General features: G+C 42.3%; 1 protein-coding gene across 3 annotated transcripts in view; it reads left to right on the top strand.

Moving 5' to 3' along the window:
- The window catches only part of cv-c (RhoGTPase activating protein), a 222625-nt gene that overhangs the window by 53428 nt on the left and 147902 nt on the right, over positions 1 to 21295 (top strand). For all 3 annotated transcript variants that reach the window (XM_087343957.1, XM_087343958.1, XM_022069653.2), the window contains exon 2: positions 20919 to 20958. The gene's annotated coding sequence lies outside the window, so the exon portion shown is untranslated. The remainder of the gene's footprint in view (positions 1 to 20918; positions 20959 to 21295) is intronic.

The following is a 21295-nucleotide window of genomic DNA, read 5'->3' as shown; positions in this document are numbered from 1 at the left end:
TTGCAATGCAAGCGGACTGTGAAGGAAGTTCTGACAGGAAGTTTTCACTTGTAGAATGAAACATAAAGAAAAGAATTGCAAATATATGAGATTAATACACGTTTAGAGGAACTTAGAAATGAATAGAGAGACCATGTAACATGGATGCCCGATTTGGGGTTATTTATGAGCGTTAGGACGGAGATAAAGTGCGTGACCTCCGAGATGGAGTGCGTCAGTTCTTAAACAGAAAAGTAGTAGAGACGTGGTTAATTATTAGAAAGGTTGATGGTAATTGTGGTTTATGACAGGGATTCTCAACCCTCGCCATATCTAGGGTCACATAAAGTGCTTCTTATCGACTCTCGGGATGCCGGAATATACAGAGTGATTCAAAAGGTGAGGGCCAACCTGAAGGAGCGTATAGAGACACAACTTTCGAATAGGAATCCATGACCTCCGACGTTGTCCTGAGTCAGTCGAGGCCATTGAAGGTAGGGAAGTCTGATAACATGCCTCTGAAATAATCGTACTTTGCTATTCTCCTACTAGCTTAATTTTTTTTAATTAATGTACAAGGATTACATTAGGAATCTTAAAAAACAAATTTTTACAGCGGTATGTTATCAGACTTCCCTACCTTCGATGTCCTCGACTCACTCAGGATAACTTCAGAGGACATGGATTCCTATTCGAAAGTTGTCCCTCTATACGCTCCTTCAGTTTGGCCCTAACCTTTTGAATCATCCTGTATATAAATGTAGCCAGTTTGTTGAAACTTCTTAGAAACGTATAACTAACTAACTAGATGGCTTACCGAACCCGAAGGTTCATCACCGAATTAACCAAAGCCCTCCACCGGTCCCTGTCCTGGGCCAACAAAATCCAGTCTAATTCAACTCCTATCTCCCATAGATCCCGCCTGAGATTATCCTCCCATCTACGTCTAGGTCTCCCCAGAGGTCTCTTCCCCTCAGGCTTCCCAAATAGTGGACCCAACCAACCAGATGGCTTACGGAACCCGAAGGTTCATCACCGAATTAACCAAAGCCCTCCACCGGACCCTGTCCTGGGCCAACAAAATCCAGTCTCCTTCAACTCCTATCTCCCATAGATCCCGCCTGAGATTATCCTCCCATCTACGTCTAGGTCTCCCCAGCGATCTCTCTGACAATACTGGAAGAGGAGTAGAAATTTTTAAGTTCGTCGTTATGTAATTTACTCCAGACCCCATCATATTCTGTCCTAGGCCAAAATTGTTAGAAATTTTTAATTTAAAAAATCTTAAATTAAGTCTACTATTGCAAACATTGACATATTACTTTGCAATTTTCTTTGGCAGAATCAGTCACCGGTGAAGTTTTTGAGGCGTCTGATTCATTTTCTTTTCAGTGCCAGGTTTTATTTCTTTTGATGCTCTCATGGATACTTTCAAATGTTCATCAGTATGACGCATCGTAAGTCTTCGTTTTAAGCTGACCAGTTGCTTGCAGCGATAGGCACCTCCAAATACTGACGTTAATGAGACAGTTCTTAGGCAGTGGGTAACTGCTTTTATCATGCAGAATGACAGTGTTAACGACGAATGTCCGTGGTCCACACAAACCGGCGGACCACGGGTTGGTAACTGATTTATATGATTTTTAAGTTATTTAACGACACTGTATACACATTACAGAGGTTATTTGTCGTCATATTTTGTGACAGTATGAAGAACTTTTCTCTAGAATGTAGCACGGAGTGGTTATCATCCTTGCTTCGTATTCGGGAGGTCCCGAGTTCAGATCTCGGCCCGGAGACCGGTTATCCTTACTGACAAATTTTGTTGATTTCCTGAGTCCTTTAAGGTAAATTCAGAAATAATATCTTAAGATTGGGTAACCACCACTTCCTTCAACAGTCTTTCATGATGTTTTCTTCAGTAACTTTCTCGTTCGACGCTCAATGGTGTAGAATACTGACGGCGTCGTTTAGTAAACCACAAGATAGTGTAGTTGCGTCATATTGTGATTTATTAAATTAAAATTAAATGATTTGGTTATTCCGTCAAATAACAATGTATTTAAAATAAGATAATTAAAATAATTAAAATATCATTATGTGTTCCATATCGAATAATCGATTTACAATTGGAACAGTTACATTTACAATTGTAAATCGATTATTCGATATGGAACACAGAATGATATTTTAATTATTTTAATTATCTTATTTTAAATACATTGTGATTTGACGGAATAACCAAATAATTTAATTTTAATTTAGTAAACCACAGTTAAATCTAGTTTGTGAGACGTCGAAAATATGGTGGCACTTGTAAATAAAGGAATTAAACGTCTGAAAATGTTATACAATTCCATTCGTTATCTGTTGTTTGTGTAGGATCATAGGCACAAGAATTATCTGATATACATATAAGGTCGAGAACTTTGATCCCCTTCTGCTTGTTGGAAGGGTACCAATTTGTCAGCGTTTAGGGGCAGAGGCTGTTTCGGATTGGACTCAGTAGGAGAGTAATTTCTCACATTACACTTCCCACTTGTTCTAAGATACAATAATGATGGCAGGCCTGCACAGCGTTTGGAACAATTGATTGACCAATCGCGTATATGGTTGCCACAGAAACGTGAACAAATGTCACATTCTTATTACAACTTCCTTTTATGTAACCCGTGTTTGGTTATGGTAGCCCACAAATGTCGTTGTGACGCCTACCATAGAGTTGGCTGTGTTGGCAGCACTGTTTTATTTGCACGTACGTGCAAATATGTGTACATTCGTGCCAAGTTTTTAACACTGTGTATAGAAGAGATAATTGTTAGTCGGTGTCTGTAAGAACGATTTCATTTGCACCAAATCGATGTTGGAGGGAGCGAACATGGCGTCTCAACCCAGAAGATCCATAGATTGAAGATTTCTGTCTTCTGGGTTGTTGCGTCGTGTAGTATGGTAGATGAATTTATCGCCCTGATGAAGGAGGCAGTATGACCTCTGAAACGTTGGTAAACATCTACCAGACTACACAATGCAACAACCCAGAAGACAGAAATCTTCATACTCTGATTACGGAGGCAGTATGACCTCTGAAACGTTGGTTAACATCGACCAGACTACACAGCGCAACAACCCAGAAGACAGAAATCTTCATACTCTGATTACGGAGGCAGTATGACCTCTGAAACGTTGGTTAACATCGACCAGACTACACAGCGCAACAACCCAGAAGACAGAAATCTTCATACTCTGATGACGGAGGCAGTATGACCTCTGAAACGTTGGTTAACATCGACCAGACTACACAGCGCAACAACCCAGAAGACAGAAATCTTCATACTCTGATGACGGAGGCAGTATGACCTCTGAAACGTTGGTAAACATCGACCAGTCTACACAGCGCAACAACCCAGAAGACAGAAATCTTCATACTCTGATGACGGAGGCAGTATGACCTCAGAAACGTTGGTTAACATCGACCAGACTACACAGCGCAACAACCCAGAAGACAGAAATCTTCATACTCTGATTACGGAGGCAGTATGACCTCTGAAACGTTGGTTAACATCGACCAGACTACACAGCGCAACAACCCAGAAGACAGAAATCTTCATACTCTGATGACGGAGGCAGTATGACCTCAGAAACGTTGGTTAACATCGACCAGACTACACAGCGCAACAACCCAGAAGACAGAAATCTTGATACTCTGATGACGGAGGCAGTATGACCTCTGAAACTTTGGTTAACATCGACCAGTCTACACAGCGCAACAACCCAGAAGACAGAAATCTTCATACTCTGATTACGGAGGCAGTATGACCTCTGAAACGTTGGTTAACATCGACCAGACTACACAGCGCAACAACCCAGAAGACAGAAATCTTCATACTCTGATGACGGAGGCAGTATGACCTCAGAAACGTTGGTTAACATCGACCAGACTACACAGCGCAACAACCCAGAAGACAGAAATCTTCATACTCTGATGACGGAGGCAGTATGACCTCAGAAACGTTGGTTAACATCGACCAGACTACACAGCGCAACAACCCAGAAGACAGAAATCTTCATACTCTGATGACGGAGGCAGTATGACCTCAGAAACGTTGGTTAACATCGACCAGACTACACAGCGCAACAACCCAGAAGACAGAAATCTTCATACTCTGATGACGGAGGCAGTATGACCTCTGAAACTTTGGTTAACATCGACCAGTCTACACAGCGCAACAACCCAGAAGACAGAAATCTTCATACTCTGATTACGGAGGCAGTATGACCTCTGAAACGTTGGTTAACATCGACCAGACTACACAGCGCAACAACCCAGAAGACAGAAATCTTCATACTCTGATGACGGAGGCAGTATGACCTCAGAAACGTTGGTTAACATCGACCAGACTACACAGCGCAACAACCCAGAAGACAGAAATCTTCATACTCTGATGACGGAGGCAGTATGACCTCTGAAACTTTGGTTAACATCGACCAGTCTACACAGCGCAACAACCCAGAAGACAGAAATCTTCATACTCTGATTACGGAGGCAGTATGACCTCTGAAACGTTGGTTAACATCGACCAGACTACACAGCGCAACAACCCAGAAGACAGAAATCTTCATACTCATCGCCCTGATGACGGAGGCAGTATGACCTCTGAAACGTTGGTTAACATCGACCAGTCTACACAGCGCAACAACCCAGAAGACAGAAATCTTCATACTCTGATTACGGAGGCAGTATGACCTCTGAAACGTTGGTTAACATCGACCAGACTACACAGCGCAACAACCCAGAAGACAGAAATCTTCATACTCTGATGACGGAGGCAGTATGACCTCTGAAACTTTGGTTAACATCGACCAGTCTACACAGCGCAACAACCCAGAAGACAGAAATCTTCATACTCTGATTACGGAGGCAGTATGACCTCTGAAACGTTGGTTAACATCGACCAGACTACACAGCGCAACAACCCAGAAGACAGAAATCTTCATACTCATCGCCCTGATGACGGAGGCAGTATGACCTCTGAAACGTTGGTTAACATCGACCAGTCTACACAGCGCAACAACCCAGAAGACAGAAATCTTCATACTCTGATGACGGAGGCAGTATGACCTCTGAAACTTTGGTTAACATCGACCAGTCTACACAGCGCAACAACCCAGAAGACAGAAATCTTCATACTCTGATTACGGAGGCAGTATGACCTCTGAAACGTTGGTTAACATCGACCAGACTACACAGCGCAACAACCCAGAAGACAGAAATCTTCATACTCATCGCCCTGATGACGGAGGCAGTATGACCTCTGAAACGTTGGTTAACATCGACCAGTCTACACAGCGCAACAACCCAGAAGACAGAAATCTTCATACTCTGATTACGGAGGCAGTATGACCTCTGAAACGTTGGTTAACATCGACCAGACTACACAGCGCAACAACCCAGAAGACAGAAATCTTCATACTCTGATGACGGAGGCAGTATGACCTCTGAAACGTTGCACATATTTCGCCAGTTAAATCAGTTCATAACCCGTTTCTCTGTAATCTGTTTTACGCTTATCAAATTTTCCCTTACAGTTTTGTGATAGTGTTTTTTTTTTCAGACGTAAATTGAACGTTACTAAATGTTTGTGTACGTTATTATATTTTCGGCTGGATTTACATTTCATCGAGAAGTCGAAACTGAAGTGCTATTTGTGGAGTCTCGTTTAACAGAAATAATACCTCCCTCCTACAAGCTGATAGTGGGCTCCTTGCGTCATGTCTCGTCCTGGCAAAGTCTCGCACGTTGGCTCTGCTCTCACCTGGCAATTCTGCTTACGTCTATACCTGATTCTTGTATAAAGTTTGTAATCTGCTTTTCATGGCCGTGTAGTCTGGTAGATGATGGAGACAGTAAGCGCTTCTGAAACGTCTGTCACTTTCTGCTGGACTACACGATATTTGACAGATTTGTAGTGGCCTACTTCAAGTCACTGATTTGTGTGAGGAACTGACTACAAATGTCGTGTTTCTTCGATTTTGTGACTTATATCCAATGATTTGTAACTGATAAGAGGAAAATGTTCACAAACAGTAATGTTTCTACCTTTGTTACTTACAGTTCAAGGAATAAATTTTTTAGTTATGATCCTTCTCGAAGGTATCACCACCTTGTCGAAGGCAATCTGCCGGGTGAGGAGGCTTGCGTGCTCAAATGACCCTTAGGGCTATGCCGGCCTGAGCTTCGGCTCATGGTAGGGTCACCCAAGCCGGACAGGTCTAAGGAGATGCGCTAGACTAAGAGTGATACCCTGGTCCTCCAGGTTGGGGGTTGGGTGTAGGGCTAACAACCTTTCACCTTTAAAAAAAATATGTGTTACGAAAAAATCAACCAAGCCTCGGATCAGGACGGACTCTTTGGCACGACCACGGCAATTGAAAAAGGACATGAGATTTGGTACCTGGAACATTAGGAGCCTCTATAGGGCTGGGGCACTGAAATCAGTGTGTAGGGAATTAGGGAATTATAAGTTAGACTTAGTGGCAGTGCAGGAAGTGCGATGGGAGGGGGAGGGCACGATCCCAGTGGACAATTTTACATTTTTCTATGGAAAGGGGAATGACAATCATCAGCTAGGGACGGGTTTTTTTGTTCATAGCAGAATTAGGGCAGCAGTTAAGAGAGTAGAATTTGTTAGTGACAGGTTGTCTTACGTAATTTTGGAAGGACGTTGGTGCGACATCATTGTCCTTAATGTTCATGCCCCAACTGAAGACAAAAGCGATGATATCAAGGATAGCTTTTATGAAGAATTGGAATCAGTATTTGATACATTTGGCAAGTATCACATGAAAATTCTGCTAGGAGATTTCAATGCAAAAATTGGGAGGGAGGATGTCTTCAAACCCACAATAGGCAGCGAGAGTCTCCATGCACTTAGTAATGATAATGGCGTCAGAGCAGTGACCTTCGCTACGTCAAAAGATTTAATTGTAAAAAGTACAAAATTTCCACACCGTGATGTTCATAAATACACTTGGACTTCCCCAGATGGCAGAACACACAATCAAATAGATCATGTTTTAGTAGATAAGAGAAGGCAGACAAATGTAATTGATGTGAGATCATTCAGAGGAGCAGATTGCGACACTGATCATTATCTGGTGGTAGCAAAAGTGAGGGAGCGGCTTTCAGTAAGTAGACGAACTAAACAAAATTTTGACACAGAAAGATTTGATTTGAAAAAATTAAGTGAGGGAGAGGCAAAGGAACAATATCAAGTTGAAATTTCGAATAGGTTTCAAATTTTAGAGACAAATGAGGATAATGAAAGTGTGGACATCAACAGGGAGTGGGAAAATGTCAGAAACTGCATCAAAATTTCAGCAAAAGAGAAACTAGGATACTACAGGAGAAAGCAAAATAAACCGTGGTTTGATGAAGAATGTTCAAAATTAATAGATCGAAGGAAGCAAACAAAATTTCAATGGTTGCAGAACCCAAACAAAACAAATGCGGATAATCTATGTAACGTGAGACGTGAGGCTAGTAGAACCTTTAGGACTAAGAAAAGGGAATACCTGAAGGGCAAAATTGCTGAACTTGAGACAAATAATAAGGAAAAAAACATCAGAGACCTGTACAGAGGCATTAATAACTTTAAGAAAGGATATCAACCCCAGACTAATTTGGTAAAGGATGATAGTGGCAATTTGCTTGCAGATCCAATAAAAATTGTGAATAGGTGGAAAAATTTCTTTAGCGAGCTCTTAAATGTTCATAATACTGGTGATATTAGACAGATTAAAATGCATACAGCTGAACTGTTGGTGCCAGAACCTAGCTTAGATGAAGTGGAACTAGCCATTGGGAAGTTGAAAAGTTATAAATCTCCAGGAATTGATCAGATTCCGGCCGAATTAATTAAAGCAGGTGGCAAAGGGTTGCATATGAGGATCCATAAGCTTATTCAGTTAATTTGGGATAAGGAAGAGATGCCACATCAATGGAAGGAATCCATAATTATTCCTATTTATAAGAAGGGGGACAAGACTGAGTGTGGTAATTACCGAGGAATATCGCTGCTATCAACCTCATACAAAATTCTATCCAACATTCTTTTGGCAAGATTAACCCCATATGCGAATGAAACTATTGGGGATCATCAGTGTGGGTTCAGACGAAACAGATCAACGATTGATCAGATCTTTTGCATTCGTCAGATACTAGAGAAAAAATGGGAGTTCGGTGGGACTGTACATCAGTTATTTATAGATTTCAAAAAAGCCTATGACTCTGTGAAGAGAGAAGTGCTATATAATATTCTTATTGAATTTGGTATACCAAAGAAGCTAGTGGGTCTAATAAAAATGTGCTTAAATGAAACCTGCAGCAAAATTCGAGTAGGTAAATATGTATCTGAGACATTCCTCATCAAGAACGGTCTAAAACAAGGAGATGCTTTGTCTCCCTTGCTCTTTAACTTTGCGCTAGAATACGCCATCAGGAAGGTCCAAGGTAGGCAGGAGGGTTTGCAATTGAACGGGACACATCAGCTATTGGCATATGCTGATGATGTTAATTTATTGGGGGACGATATAAATACAATAAAGAGGAACGCAGAAGTTTTACTAGAGGCTGGTAGACAAGTGGGGCTGGAAGTAAATTCAGAAAAAACTAAGTACATGTTAGTATCTCGTCATCAGAAGACAGGCGGGCAAAATTATCTTAGGGTAGCTAATAAATCCTTTGAAAGGGTTACAAAGTTCAAATATTTGGGAACAACAATAACAAATCAAAATGATACTTGTGAGGAAGTTAGGAGGAGACTAAATTCCGGAAATGCTTGCTACTTCTCAGTCCAAAATATTTTGTCTTCCCGTCTGATTTCTAAGAACCTGAAAATTAAAGTATACAAAACAATAATCTTGCCTGTTGTTTTGTATGGGTGCGAAACATGGTCTCTCACTCAGAGGGAGGAACACAGATTGCAGGTGTTTGAGAATCGGGTGTTGAGGAGGATATTTGGGCCTAAGAGGGAAGACGATGGGGCGTGGAGAAAACTGCACAATGACGAGCTTAAAAATCTGTACTGCTCCCCCAGTATTGTGAGGGTGATTAAGTCGAGAAGAGTGAGATGGGCGGGACATGTAGCGCGCATGGATGGGACAAGAGGTGTGCACCGGGTACTGGTTGGGAAACCTGAAGGGAAGAGACCGCTGGGGAGACCTAGACGTAGATGGGAGGATAATCTCAGGCGGGATCTATGGGAGATAGGAGTTGAAGGAAACTGGATTTTGTTGGCCCAGGACAGGGTCCGGTGGAGGGCTTTGGTTAATTCGGTGATGAACCTTCGGGTTCGGTAAGCCATCTAGTTAGTTAGTTTATGATTTTTATAATTTTCCGGTCGTTCAGAAAAGTAATAATCCCCCTCCCACCAATTATATCATTGTGTTCATGGGAACCAGCGATTCGCTTTACGAACTCTCTGTCCAGGAACGTAAGAGGGTATTGCTTGCAATGTGGTGTACCAGACTCGATGTGTAATATCGACCGCCATCTGTCAGCATAGCCCGGAATGCGACCATTCCAATAGAGACAGTCAGTGTTCAATGTCGGAAATGAAAACTTGTGGTTTGTGAGCCATGTGTCTTGGCCGTGTGACAGGTTGCTGGCAGGTACTGCCTCTATCACCATTTTAGGAAGAACCTCACCTTCTCTCAATAAGTGAAGTCTTGTAATCCGTGTTCGCCCCCCCCCCCACCCCCCCACCCACGCTTTCCCAGAAAGTGAGTTCGAATAGTTGGTATTCACTTCACTTTCTTTCGACAAGCTCGGAAAGTGTATTCCTTCCCGGAAAACACTTATCATCTTCGTGTGTTCTTTGCATCGTGCATTTCCGCCTTGTTCGATAGTTCTCACTTGGACCGCCAGATCGCAGCACTTCAGCGTCTATATCACGACTTTTCTCGTCCGTAATGTTCTTATCACCGCTCGTAGGACATTCAAAATACTTTTTTGAGTTCGTGCAGAATGGCACAACCTACATATAAAATTTCATCCAAATCCGTACAGTGGTTATCGAGTTGAATCGGGTGGACGGACAGACAGACATGATCAGACCACAATGCGTTCTCGCTATTTTAATTGTATGCATATTTTCAATTGCGAACTTCACCGCGTGATGGACTGTCTTAAGCAGATTATCTGTTTAAGTAGAGTGGACTTTGTAGATGTAGTTACCGGTGGAAAACTGTAGTTTTATTGGAACTGTTCTGATATCCACTCCGCGTTGTTTCTGTAAGTAGACCCTAACCTCATTTCTTTAAGATCTTTGTATTGTATTAACCTCCGATCTCTTTCTAGGTCTTCAACGTTGTCTCTTCTCAACAGGTTACCCGACCAAATTATTACATGCATTTTCATTTCCCTCCAATGCGTGATATATCCCGCTGGGGGCATTGCGTTCCTTTGTAACGTTGGTACTTAACCTCGGCTGCGAGCCTACGAGGTGCGATCGGAAAGTTTCAAGACTGCGCCTATAAAAAAACCCGTACACTTATCTCAGGTATTAAATTCATCCATCACCCTCGAAGTAGTTCCCCCTGGGAGTGAACACAACGATCCCAGCGCCGCTGCCAAGCCTGGAAGCATCCCTGGAAATCTTTCTTTGTCAGCCTGTCAAGCACCATCTGCGATTCTGCCTGAATCTCTTCTATCGTCTCAAATCTCCTTCCCTTTAGCTGAATTTTCATCTTTGGGAAGAGGAAGAAGTCACACGGAGCTTAGAAAGGAAGTTGGGGTCGGTTCTTGCAAGATCTTTGAGCTCCTGACAAACGAGAAGTCGATTCTGCTTGTGGTCCTCAGACAGGATGCGTCGCATGTGGAGTTCTTCCTTTAGAATCAGCTGACAGGTCCCATAGCCTATCCCAACAATGTCGCAGAAGTCGTTGATGGTACGACGTCGATCTTCGTAACATTTTCGGGCGTTGTGCTCGAAGATGGTCGTCCAGAACGCTCGTCATCATCGACAGAGGTTCGGCCATTTTTAAAACGTGAATGCCACACAAAAGTTTGTGCACGACCCATTGCGGACTCCCCAAATGCTTGCTTTAGCATTTCATTGGTTTCCGTAGCCGTTTTGGCGAGTCTTTGGCAAAATTTGATGCACACGCCATTCCGAAATCGCAGGAGGGTCGGTGTAATGCACTACCAAAACGCCCGTAACTAAGAAACAAATGCTAATTCGATGATGCCGGCTGGCACACCGATTAACTATGTATGTAGGCCGCACCCCCTAGCGGCAGAAGCTCGTACTACATCCGGTTCGCCCTCTATTGACACAGTCTTGAAACTTTCCGATCGCACCTCGTACAACCTCAACTCTCATCCGTTTTTATTTAAACATCGCTGTTTAATTTATTGTAAGTTAAGAGTGGAGAAGAAATCAGAGACATAAGCAATTTGAACCAACAATCATTTCGTGCTGTTGAAGTCTCCGGCCTGTACATTTGTTTCCACATTTCTGTGTAAAGAAGACTCGCGCGTCTTGTATTTTCTTGTCGTTGTAAAATGGATGGAATGTCAGTAAAGAAGCCGCCTCGACGGTCAATGAACTGTTCGCCAATTTGAAAGCAGCAGTCGCTTGACATAGGCAGGCTATACACGTTGACATGATGCGTCATACGGTTCCGAAGGGATCTTATAGATGTTAATTCTCTCCTCTCTTCTGTCTCGAGAACTGTCCACGGTATAGACTGTAACACGTGGTGACTGTATTTTCACAAGACGCGCTCTGCGTTGGCAACCCTGCCTCGTACGCACTTTTCAGGCGTCTAATTAATTTAAACTATCTTGCTCTGATGACCGGGCGATGTACTGCTAAGTAAGATATAATGTACGTGTGGTAGAATGAGACAGGCAGACATAGAGAGGGGATGATTGGAATCTCTTTTTTAACTTAGATTTATCCAGTGTAGCCACTCTAGCCTCTGCGTCCAGACCGGCTCTGGGGCCCACCCAGCCTCTTCTACAATGGGTACGGGGGGTCCTTTCCCGGGGGTAAAGCCGGCCGGGGCGTGATGCTGACCACTCACCCCCATCTAGTGCCGAGGTCAAGGAAGAGAGGAGCTATACCTCCTCTCACCCCAAACGCCTACATGGCGTATAGTGGGACAAACTTTACTTTTATCCAGTGTAGCCAAACCCTGTCTGTAAATACCAGAATCCTTAAAACAACAGAATCAGTTAATTGAGATTCGAGGTTCTCACGGCGACGAACGTGAAGATGACTGTCTTCTGGGATATTGAACCACGTAGTCTGTAGACGTTTACCGACGTTTCAAGGGTGTTTGCTGATTCCATTATCGTTAGGTTTATAAACTCCTCAAAACAATTAAGGGGTCAGGATTTCAAATGGTCGTGAATTTTCTTGGGTTTTGTCAAATTTATTAAAATGTGGGTAGTTTAGAGAATAGACCTTTATTTAAACAAAAAGAAAACAGTACTCTTTGTAACAGCAGACACAACTGAAATATTGTTACACTGAACAGTTTTGAACTAATCACAAAAAAATAATGGAAGTTTTATTTGCATCAAGTTTTTGTGACATAATTTCAAGATTTTTTGAGCTTAGTAGGCGGTTGGACCCCCTTCAAGGACTCGAAGGACAGTTGTACAGCGTTGAGGCATCCTCCGGATGTCGACTTGGGGAATTTGCGCCATCTTCTAGGTCCCGCTGTGTGGTAGGTGCGTTCTGACGGTCTCTGATGCGTCTTCTCAGTACGTCCCACACATGCGCAATAGCGTTCATGTCTGGGCTGCGAGTTGGCCGTGGTAAAATGGCGACGTTGTGCTCCTGGAGGTACTCCCTGACGATTTCTGCAACGTGAGAGCGGGCATTGTCATGCATTAGGAGAAACTGTTCTCCAAATTCCAATGCATGAGAATGCACATGAGGTTCCAGCACCTCGTAAATGTAACGCCGACGACGAGGTTGGTTTTGTCGTCAGTCAAAATACCGGCCCACACCATTATGGAGCCACCACCAAAACTGACATTTTCCTGGACCGTGACTGGTATAAAACGCTCTCCTGGCCGTCGCCAAACTCGGACGCGTCCATCGTTGCCCTGCAGCATAAATCTAGACTCGTCGGTGAACAGGAAATTGCGCCAATGACACATTTGCCAATGTTGATGTTCTTGAGCGAACTCGTTTATGCTCCCTCGTCAGTCGGGTCACCTTAGCGGGACGCCTGGACCTCAGATCCACCTCTCGAAGACGGTTTCTCACTGTTTGGTCAGACACTTCTCGACCTGTAGCTCAGGAAAGGTCATTTTGCAAGGCCCGTGCAGTATCTCTGCGGTGCCTCAAGGCTTGTAGACGCAGAAAACGATGATCCCTAGCAGTTGTTGCCCTGTAACGACCCTGTCTTCGACGTCGAATGACCCTTCCAGTGTCTTCTATCGGCGGCTTAGTCGCCGTAACACGGATTGAACCACACCGAGCTGTCCGCCAACATACCGTTGTGTTCGGCCTGTGTTGCTGTCAATAGCCTCCTTACACCTTGCCCGAACTTGCACATTGCGCTGAATAACAACTGTATTCCTGTATCGTCAGTAACAAACACAAGAACTACTCTCATTCATTCCTGTTTCTCGTATCAGCATTGTTTACAACCCTGCAGAGTGCGCTTATTCCAAGAAACTTTACAACCATTTGAAAACGTGACTCCTTAATTGTTTTAAGGAGTTTATATAAGAAGAGACTGATGGGACCCCTCCCCATCCCCTTGTGTTCTGTTTATACACATAATGTAATGAACGTACGATAAACTGTAGTCTTGAAATGTAGGTTTATAATTCTTCAACTCTGTAACTAGATCATTTGAAATATGCGTGATATGTAGCCGCGCCTGTAGTGCCGGGTACGCCCTGCAGAGTGCAGTTTACCTGCGCAGATCGTTCGTTTAATTGGCTGAACATTATCTTTCTCGGCGTGGCACACTTACCGAGACATTTTGAGGTGTTCATCGATACGGCGATTCCAGAATTGGCTACGCACACTGTAAGCGTTCAGAGCACGAGAAACGTGTTCGATCGATCGACCTTTTTATACCTCATGTATAAACAGATGAATGAGTCTAAGCGTTTTGTTGTTTATTTCTATTTAGTAAGTTGACACTAGGGGTCACTGAAGGACGCTTAAAACACTAAGTCACTGAACCTAATATTGAATTTGCTTAAAGAGACACTGAAACCGCTGATTTAGACATTGAAGTCCTGTCCATTGTATTTTTGTCCATGAAGTTACGGGTTTTAGACCGAATTTTAGAGTTGTATAATCTCGCCAATCCTGAGGTTAGCTCTGCGATCTAGATAGAAGCACCGATGGACAAAACGGCTTCCTTTCCCTATCCACAAACTGTTTATCGTCTGTTCATTTGACTTACGTAATTGTTATAACCGATAAAACAGCCTTTATGAAATCTCATTAACCCTTTGAAATCGAAGCTCGTCCAAAATAATACTTAAGAATTCGGTCCGTACGGCAAAGAAAACACAACACTTTACGATTACAAATATCAACTGGTTAACGCCGTTTAAGAAAATCAATCTTGTTTGCAGTAAGAATAATTCGAAACCCATGACACAAAAGAAAAGTTAGCTACTGATATTGAAGCTGGTGGGATATACAGTTATCACCGTGGCTTAAGGAGTTGAACGGTAGACCTAGTATATTAACTTGAAAGAGATTCAAATAACAAAACAACTATAGAAGCGTCTAGGAACTCTTCATAACGACCGGAGTGTTAATCGGTTGTGAAATGGGATCCAGTGCATAATAACTGTACACTCGTACATAGTTTCAAAAGTAGCCAACTCCATTTTAATGTTTTCCATTGAAGTGCAGTTCCTGTCTTTGTTGTTGTAAACTCTACTAAAAATAAAGACCATTTTTTCCTTAAAATTTGTACTGAGCGAGTTTTGGAACTCTTCAGCGCTGCTGACGATTATATTGGTATTTATTTTTTTTCTCTTGAGGTTTTTGCAGCTAAAATTTTGTTTTTTCCATTTTCCACCCCCCAATGCGTGCCACAAGTCTCACCTTTCTTGGTTCCATCGCTCTAATAAGGCCTAGTATCTCATGCAGACAAGGCTTTGGCCTGCAGATACCTGTTATTGTTAAGGCAGTCACCGACAGATCTTCTATTAGTTAAAACAGCGTCAAATCTGCGTAGGAAGGACATTCAGAAAGCCTTTATGAGCTGTTGAAGTTACTATTTCTGATTTTCATAGTGGGAACAGTGATACAATTTGGTAACCATTAAAACACTGATTGTACGGCGAGGAGGGATGGGATGGGAATATAGCCCAAATGGGTTGAACAAAGTAGTACTTCATAAGATAGTGTAGTTGCGTCATATTGTGACTTATTAATTAAAATTAATTATTTGGTGTTTTTCCGTCAAATCACAATGTATTTAAAATAAGATAATTATATGAAAATATCTGGACACGACCTCCAAAAAAACTACACTACGAAAAAATTGTAAAAAATTGTAATTGAGTTTTAAATTTAATATAATTTTACACCTGATGATGGTTTAATAAAACCGAAACATGTTGTAACAGTTCCAATTGTAAATCGATTATTCGATATGGAACACAGAATGATATTTTAATTATTTTAATTATCTTATTTTAAATACATTGTGATTTGACGGAAAAACCAAATAATTAATTTCAAAGTAGTACGTTCAAAACTTTGCAAAGCAGCTGTTTGGAAGACCCGATATGGAAGGATATTATTGTACTGAATCTTAAGTTATCGTAAGAATTTGCGGGTTGGTACCAGAGGGATGGTTTTTGCCCCCCGTCACAGTGGTATGTCCTTTAACCTAACTAACTAGATGGAGCAGAAGGTTTATTACCGTCAGATGAATCCAATCAGCCCAGTTTTCCCAACATCGATTTTGATATTATTCGTCCGTCTGCGTCTTGGTTATCTCAGCGGTTTGTCCCACACAACGAAATCGAAAATTTTCACGTTGCATAGGTTGGCAGCAAGTTGTCGTTAACCGCCATACAAGGTAAGGAACTCAGGCCAGACCGGATGGGGTCCGAATGCTAACGTATAACTTTCATTCATGTGCAGGTATAGTATGTTTAAGAAAGTAGTGTACGAAACCATGTTTATTTTTATGTTTGTGTTCGTTTAATTTTACTGACTATTGTGAATCGTCGACCCATATACTAAACACCTTCGCTCTGAGTGACTGGATTTTCTCGCAACAACAAACAATGACATAAAACGAGAAAGGGCGGCGGTTACTTTGAGTTCGCCCGCCAGAGTTCACTACCGCCCATAGTCGGGTGTTACGTAATGCCTGTAGTTATCACGTTACATAAGGTCCGACGGTGGGCAATGGCAGGACATTGCCTTGGTGTGGTGACGAAGCATCGCACTTAGCATGGACGATGTAACAATGCAGTGATATGTACGTATTTGAAAATTATGCATGCTTATGGGCACCTTTTAGCGAGTGTGCCACAAACATTTTTATGTGTTGTATGATTTGAGGTTTTCACAGCGGTGAGTATGAAGATTTCTGTCTTCTGGGTTGTTGCGGTGAATCGCCCTGATGACGGAGGCAGCATGACCTCCGAAACGTTGGTAAACATCGACCAGACTACACGGCGCAAGAACCCAGAATACAGAAATCTTCATCGCCCTGATGACGGAGGCAGTATGACCTCCGAAACGTTGGTAAACATCGACCAGACTCCACAGCGCAAGAACCCAGAAGACAGAAATCTTCATCGCCCTGATGACGGAGGCAGTATGACCTCTGAAACGTTGGTAAACATCGACCAGACTACACAGCGCAACAACCCAGAAGACAGAAATCTTCATACTCATCGCCCTCATGACGGAGGCAGTATAACCTCTGAAACGTTGGTTAACATCGACCAGACTACACAGCGCAACAACCCAGAAGAGAGAAAACTTCATACTCTGATGATGGAGGCAGTATGACCTCTGAAACGTTGGTTAACATCGACCAGACTACACAGCGCAACAACCCAGAAGACCGAAATCTTCATACTCATCGCCCTGATGATGGAGGCAGTATGACCTCTGAAACGTTGGTAAACATCGCCCAGACTACACAGCGCAACAACCCAGAAGAGAGAAATCTTCATACTCATCGCCCTGATGATGGAGGCAGTATGACCTCTGAAACGTTGGTTAACATCGACCAGACTACACAGCGCAACAACCCAGAAGACAGAAATCTTCATACTCATCGCCCTGATGATGGAGGCAGTATGACCTCTGAAACGTTGGTTAACATCGACCAGACTACACAGCGCAACAACCCAGAAGACAGCCATTTTCAAAGGCGAAGATGCATGCAGAATAGCAAATAGCGCTTTTGAAAAGTGTTTTGCGTTGCTGTCAGTCGGTGTTTTGTGTCAAAATTTGTGATCTTTGGGTCTAAACGTGAAATTTGTCCGAATTGCGAAATACAGCTCATGATGCTAGCGGAACGTCCAATATTAGTCAGTTTCCGGAAGAACGGCTCATGATTCAGTAAAGAGTGTCACTAACATGTGGGAGTCTGTGGCATCCAGTCATGATAGAATACGAACCACTAACTAAAGTAGAAGTTCGAGGAACAATTTATGACTTTTTACTTTTCTTTAAAACTGTAGTTCTGGGACGAACTTAAGACGCGTTCCTTTTTAATTGTTTAAATTTATTTGATGATGTTGCAAGGACTGTAAATTGATAATTATACTAATTCATGGCCCATTTATGTGCACAGTTTTCACTAATGTAGATTCCGCTACCAATGTCGACAAGTCTTCTGAGCTGTAACGCTGTATGAATCCCTGAAGATGGAGGCAGTATGTTCCTCCGACACATTGGTCACATCTACATTCTCCCTGTTTGCAAGTTTTCTAGAGGCGTGAAAGCACCCAGAAGATGGCTATGAATTTGGAACAAACTTGGCCCTTATGTTAATACTGTACTCTAGAATTAGAAGTCGACCAGCTACATCGACTCGACTTTGCTGAACATGAAACTTGACAGAATTTAAAAGATGTGTTTGTACCTAATATTTTCCGTATACGTTCTTAGAGATTTTATTTTCCATGGGCATCTCGTTGGTGTTAATATCAATTTATTGTTAATAGTTTTGCTGATTTGAATACGTCTTTAGTTTTCCTAAGATGATATAGTTGCGTCATATTGTGAAACCATATATTAATTAATTATTCGGTTTTGGTCCGTCTAATCACAATTTAAAATTTAAAATTTACAATTAAGATAATTAAAATATCATTTGATTCCAGACACATCAAGATGTATCTACACTCTCATCTTTGACCGATGTAGAACATCAAAAACATTCACTCCAATATGTAAAAATGAATCTGGAAGTGAACATCACCAAAAAGTTGCATATCAGAAATTGTAATTAGGTTTTAAGTTTATAATTTTAACTTTTACACCTGAAGATGGTTTATATATGAAACCGAAACATGTTGTAAAAAGATGTTCCAAATGTAAATCGATCGTTCGATGAGGAACATCAAATGATATTTTAATTATCTAAATTTGTAAATTTTAAATTTGAATTGTGATTAGACGGACCAAAACCGAATAATTAATTTAGTTTTCCTGTTCGCTTTCTTCCAATGCAAATCACTTTTTTGCTCATAATAAAACAGAAACGTGATCTAATTTACGTGGTTTTGGCAATATTGGCCATCGTGTAAGATTTCTCACGATCGCAGTTAATCGTGTTGGCGCCACTCTTGTCTTCTGGACCGTGAAACAGAATTCCACCGCGGCTGACCCTTGAATGGTCATCAGATGTGGCAGCCGTGACCAGGAAGTGGGTGGACACCGACATCCACCTTTCAATTATATCATTGATTCCCCTCGTGACGCAATCATGTGTTTAATTCAGCGGTTACGCGCTCAAATGTCGCCCCAACGGAAGACAGATTAACGCTTTTTTTTAACGGTGCTGAGGACTATCTGGGCCTGATATAGGAAGTAACAGAAGATTGGGTAATGTTGTATAGGGCGTTCAAAAAGTCACTGTGCATTTAACCACACGATATATTTATTGCATGAAATTTGTGTCAGTATAAGTACTCTTGCTTCTTTGCATGCATTATTTTTATTTATTTTTATTTAGTGTTCTGTCAGACGACAGGTCCATATGAACAGGATCCTTCCATCCTTTTCTCGGACTGGGACCTGTTCATATACGTTCTTGGCAGATGATCCAGAAGTGGTTTGCCATTGCCTTCTTCTGTGTGTGAATGGAGTAATTGTTGGGAAGCCCCGGAGGAAAACTCCGCGTTGCCTAGACCACGGCCTTGCCCAACACAAGTTATAAATTCGAGCACCGCCGGGAATCGAACCCGAGACCCCCAGGATTACAAGGCCAGCGTTCTAACCGCTAGACCACCTCATCTTATTATTATTTAGTGTTCTGTCTGACGACAGGTCCATATGAACAGGATCCTTCCATCCTTTTCTCGGACTGGGACCTGTTCATATACGTTCTTGGCAGATGATCCAGAAGTGGTTTGCCATTGCCTTCTTCTGTGTGTGAATGGAGTAATTGTTGGGAAGCCCCGGAGGAAAACTCCGCGTTGCCTAGACCACGGCCTTGCCCAACACAAGTTATAAATTCGAGCACCGCCGGGAATCGAACCCGAGACCCCCAGGATTACAAGGCCAGCGTTCTAACCGCTAGACCACCTCATCTTATTATTATTTAGTGTTCTGTCTGACGACAGGTCCATATGAACAGGATCCTTCCATCCTTTTCTCGGACTGGGACCTGTTCATATACGTTCTTGGCAGATGATCCAGAAGTGGTTTGCCATTGCCTTCTTCTGTGTGTGAATGGAGTAATTGTTGGGATGCCACTGAGGAAAACTCCGTGTTGCCTAGACCACGGCCTTGTCCAACACAAGTTATAAATTCGGGCACCGCCGGGAATCGAACCCGAGACCCCAGGATTACAAGGCCAGCGTTCTAACCGCTAGACCACCTCATCTTATTATTATTTAGTGTTCTGTCTGACGACAGGTCCATATGAACAGGATCCTTCCATCCTTTTCTCGGACTGGGACCTGTTCATATACGTTCTTGGCAGATGATCCAGAAGTGGTTTGCCATTGCCTTCTTCTGTGTGTGAATGGGATGCCACGGAGAAACCGGGGAAGCCCCCGGAGGAAAACTCCGTGTTGCCTAGACCACGGCCTTGCCCAACACAAGTTATAAATTCGGGCACCGCCGTGAATCGAATCCGAGACCCCAGGATTACAAGGCCAGCGTTCTAACCGCTAGACCACCGTGGCATGCATTAGCACTTAATTTTATTGCTAAACAAATTGAGAAGTTTCTGTCTTGTGACTGAATGCATAAAGTTTGATGAACGAAGTGGTACAGTAGGAGATTGTTCTCAGTGATCTGTTGTCATCTCCTGTTAATCATATTTATGATATTCTTCCATACCAATCTATGACCGCCCCATCAGTTGTGCGACAGCCCAGACCATCATAACCTACGTCATAAAATGATTCATCTCTGACTCGGTGCTTTGGCTGATCTCGGAGTAAAACAGGAAATAGTTCATTTTTATTATTAGGGTCACTTGTCATATAATGTTATTTCTTCTACAGAAGATGGTAGTACAAATTTTATGTACGTCTGACATATTGTTGTTTGTTCTTGATTTAAACTTGTTTTATGTAGAGGTAATTATACGTGAATGTTTAAGAGGACTAATGTATGCATGCTTTAATCTTAATTGTGTTATGTTATCAATTTAAAGTCACATTGCTAATTTATAAATGCGGAGAATGTATTTGTTAAAAATATATGATTATAGTATGATGCTTGTCTTTACAGGAGGAGAGATTGTCAGATCCATGCAACCGTCCGTACACAGGTGCGTTCAAAATCAATTCTCCTATGTCCACATATTTTCTCTTTTAAATGATTACGTTGTTATGTAGTTACGTATTTTGGCGTTGCACGTTGATGGTTTTTGTGAAGGAAGAACGGTGGGCAATGTGCATAGGTTCTAACTAAGAGTTTCCAACACTACTATCCCCCTTGAAGGCTGTTTTAAGATGCTGCATCGGTATTTGTAGAGAACTGACGATTACCTCGAAGATCTCATGTCATCGCCGGCTTCTAAACCAAGATAGCGAAGGATTGAGTTTCTGAATGGTCGGTGGTGAAATTCGGCATCTCGTACATTAAATGTCTTCCGAAATATCGTT

The sequence above is a fragment of the Zootermopsis nevadensis genome, unplaced genomic scaffold (genome assembly GCF_977971745.1).
Source record: "Zootermopsis nevadensis isolate Lab colony 2312 unplaced genomic scaffold, Znev_1.0 Znev_ptg000007l, whole genome shotgun sequence".
NCBI classification, from domain to species: Eukaryota; Metazoa; Arthropoda; class Insecta; order Blattodea; family Termopsidae; genus Zootermopsis; species Zootermopsis nevadensis.
This window is presented reverse-complemented; position numbering and strand designations above follow the sequence as displayed.